The sequence below is a fragment of the Acinonyx jubatus genome, chromosome B4 (genome assembly GCF_027475565.1).
Source record: "Acinonyx jubatus isolate Ajub_Pintada_27869175 chromosome B4, VMU_Ajub_asm_v1.0, whole genome shotgun sequence".
Taxonomy (NCBI): Eukaryota; Metazoa; Chordata; class Mammalia; order Carnivora; family Felidae; genus Acinonyx; species Acinonyx jubatus.
The window spans coordinates 106,357,724-106,361,702 of record NC_069387.1 but is presented as its reverse complement, the minus strand read 5'-3'; the positions used below and the strand labels follow the sequence as shown (position 1 = coordinate 106,361,702).

General features: G+C 38.5%; 1 pseudogene; it reads right to left on the bottom strand.

The window, feature by feature from the left end:
- Positions 1-463: 463 nt before the first annotated feature.
- Positions 464-842, bottom strand: LOC113602892 (protein cornichon homolog 1-like; annotated as a pseudogene).
- Positions 843-3,979: the final 3,137 nt, after the last annotated feature.

The window sequence follows — 3,979 nt, the reverse complement described above, 5'->3', positions numbered from 1 at the left end:
AAGTTTCCCACAGGTCAGTTACATATTTTCAGTATTTGAATCACCCCATGTCTACCGCTAACTTACAATTAGATGGCATTTCAATAAAATCAAAATGATCCTGACAAGTTCTTATAAACAAAAACTTCCAATGGACTAAGGATAGCCAATAATGAATGCAATCATTCAGAGGATTATGATTGTTCCCTAAGGAGTGCAAGCTCAAACCTGTCAACCCCAGAGGTAATCATTTTCTTATTACTTTATAAATAATTCCATTTAAATTCTTTATCCCAGTATAACATAGGAAAGTAGTCTTTCCATAAGCAAAAATGTGGGAACATTTAAACCTGAATCATTCTTTAAGGTAACTCTGATCAAATCTCCAAGGCTGCTTTTGGAAACAGGATCTTGTTGGATAGAATCCCTTCCTTTACACGCTTTTTGCAAGCCATTGGTTGAGCCAGTTCTTCTGTGTGTTGTTCTATGAGTTCACCAAAACATGAATCATTCTGCTGAGGTAGTGAAAAGGGTAGAAGATAAAAAGGTAATTCTCACCATCCTTCTTTGGGACAGTATGCTAGAATATCTGCATTCATGATGGTTCTGGGACCATAGAGTCCTGGTCTACTCATGATTGGCCAATTCATATACCTCCAAATACAATATACGGAAGGGGGTAAGATCCAGTATAAGCCATTCTGCTGATACAGAAGAAAGCAAGGATGAGGTATTCTGGAAAAACAAGAGCATTTAGGGTATTACATTGGTCTAAGCTGTTCTCATAATGAGTCTTCAACTCAACAAATACTGTAATGTGCAAGCTGGCAAATGAGAGCAGTGGTGAGCAGTGTCACCAGCATGTAGCATGGCCCTGGAGAAGGAGCAGTGAGCAATGCTGGTGGCAGCACAGAAGGACAGTGCCCAGCCTTCTGGTTAAATTATTCACTTCTCCCAGGCCACAGCCATGACTGCCAAACCACCTCTGATCCTTCCCTGCCAACATGCCTGCGCACCAACCCAAGTATGCAACGAGTTTAGGTGTGAAAAATGAGATGATTCTGGATCATGTACAAAAATCACACTCTTTTAATGAATACTTCAGGAAGAAGAGATTGCTAGGCAACCAAGAAAAGGGGGTTCCCAAATGAAAAATGGACACTTGAACCTTCTGCAGAACATGGGAGGAAGAGATGATTACGTTGTACATGAAAGAAATCAGCTAAAAAAATTAATAAATTTTGCGCTAAACAGAAAATTTTCAATAGCTAGGATACCTAGATCTAAGAGAAGTTTACACTACCTTGCAAGCTCTTTTCCCTGAGCATTTATTAGTGCACACTAGAAAGATTAAGGGTAGAGTAAGGGAAGGGAGGGAGCCCGTTTAGTGTTGCTGATGTGATTGCTGCTGGGTTTCCAGAAAAGAAAACCTCCCCACTTCCCAGGAAACTTCTTTCAAATGCAAAAATATTAACCCTGGGAAGAAAGCCACAAACTCTCTTGTCCTCAGGCCTTAGTTAAAGAGCTACTTTTTCCATAGAAGAGTAGAAGCAAAGCTGCCTCTATGTTAGGATATATATATATAAATATATATATATATATATATATATATATATATATATATATATCTCACTCCACTGGCTGAAGGGCCAACAAGGATAAAACAGGAATAACAAGCAGTGACCTACTGCCACTAGGGAAGGAGGGAGATAGGAAATTCTCCTGACTAAAACCGACCAGAAATACAATGTAGAGTTTGTCTTCCAAAGCGGGGAAGGGGTGGGTTGAGGGGAGGGATGCTACGGCTAGGTTTTTACCCAAGAACCCCCTCCTCTACCATTGGAATGGCTTAGCCCCTACTATCAAACAACAGCAGTCCACTCCAGGGAGCAGTGGAAGAGTGTAAAGAACTATAAAGGATCCGAGATTTACTCCACCAGCAAGTAAACATGTTAACCTGCTACACTTTCCCGGATGCTGGCAGAAGCTGTGAGATCCCTGTGTCAGACCAAAAGACCTTTCTTATTCTTGGCACAGCAAATAGTATCTGTCCCATAGATTTCTAACATTACCATCATTATTTATTGTTAGTTCTTTATTCTGTCTCCCATCTCATAGAATGTGATCTCCAAGCCAGTAGTTACCTTAAAGCTTGCTCATTTCTGTATCCCTAATACCTCAAGTAGCTCCTGATATATAGTAGGGTATAATACATCTTTGTTGAATTAATTACTGTATAGACTCTTGAATCTCCAAATGTGTTCAACCACACACTAGTGTTGGAAGAAGCCCATTGCAGAAGAGTTATGTGGTCAAGTGAGTTCAGCTAATGCTATATGCTATATACTCTGCCTGGAAGTTCATAATGCCTGTTAGTATATTGACGGCTCTAAGAAGTGCTGCAGTAAAGAGGCTTGCTAGACTTTGCTTAGCCCAGGATTTTTCAATTTATTTTATCACATAAAGTAGGCAAGGGACTGAATTGGAAGCCTGAGAAAGGAATTTCCGACTTATAAATTTTACAGCAGAATTTACTATGAAAAAAAGTATAAATTTATATATGTCCAGCAAAGCATAGCAGGAGTTCCCAGTCCCTGAAGATACTCTCTGAAGTTTATTCGTCAAGCCAGGTGAGTGGCTTTGCAGGGCCACTGCCTTTGCAGGTTAAGTTAAATCATCAGGGCCTTACAGATTTTATTATACCCTTACATATCACCCAAAACTCCAGTTTAACTACTTTCTATGGTTTCTAAAATTGCCTTTAGCAACTGACATTACTTGAGTCTAAAAGGAGTTACAAGTTACTTCTTCAATGGCACAAACTATGCTACTCACAATATGTACTGATGAGTGAACACAACACCTGTTTAATCACATTGTAGCTATATAGGGCTTAATGTAACTGCCATCAGTATATGGATATGTACAATCAGTAATATATACTGTTTCAAAAGGAAAGAGTAGAGCAGGCCTGCCCTGGGCCTACTCCATTAAGAAAATTAGATGCAAATGCATTAAAACATAAGTATGTGTTTGTAAAATTGTGTGTGAGAGTATGTGTAAAACTGTGTCTGGATGTATGTGTGAGAGAGACAGGGAGATCACAATAATATTTCAAAGAATTAGAACTTCATGAAAAATACCATGGGGACTCTAAAGTAGGTTATATGATCCAAGCATATGTGACCTTCTCTGTTTGGGACTGAATTTACTCGATTTAGTAAAGCTGTTGGCAAAATTGAAAAAGTATAGCTGAGTTTGATCAAATGCTCTCCTCCTCACATAATTATTTGGTCATCTTTCGACCATAGTCAATTCCAGCAAATCATTCATCAGTCCACATCAACCTAGAGGCAAAATTTGAGGTACTCTTTTTTAATATTCAAACACTCAAATATTTGAATTTTTAATTTGAATTCCTAATATTCAAATATTCAAAATATTTCCAACTGTTTTTATTTAAGTCTCCTCTTGATAACAAAATTGTCACATAAGGCTCCTCTCATTGAAACCCAGACGAGGAGGTAGGGTGACCTTTCTTCACCATTTCTGTACTGGGATAAATTCCTCCACCTCACTAGCAAAAAAAAAAAAAAAAATGTCCATTTCTCTCTCTAGATTGAGACTTCTGCCTTTCTGGTCTTAAGGACATGGCATCCAGCTGAATGTTCATTCTGGTTCATCTGACATAGAGGCAGAGCTAGAAAGAGTTTAGGAGTTATTCATACAACTCTTCACTTTATCCTGCTTAAAAGAGGTGTTGCAATGACCCAGCTCACTGGACGATACACCAAGCAAACTTGAAGGGATTCATTTCAAATCGACTGGACAATGGTGTTCCAGACATTGTTCATCTTTGTGTCTTGCTGACAGATCCAAACAAAGCTTCATTCTTATTTCAAAGACTGAGGCTACTTTGAAGAAGGCAAAAAAAAAAAAAAAAAAAAAAAAGACTTAGAAAACCCCACTTTCATCAAGTCTCATAGGTTTTTTGAAGTTA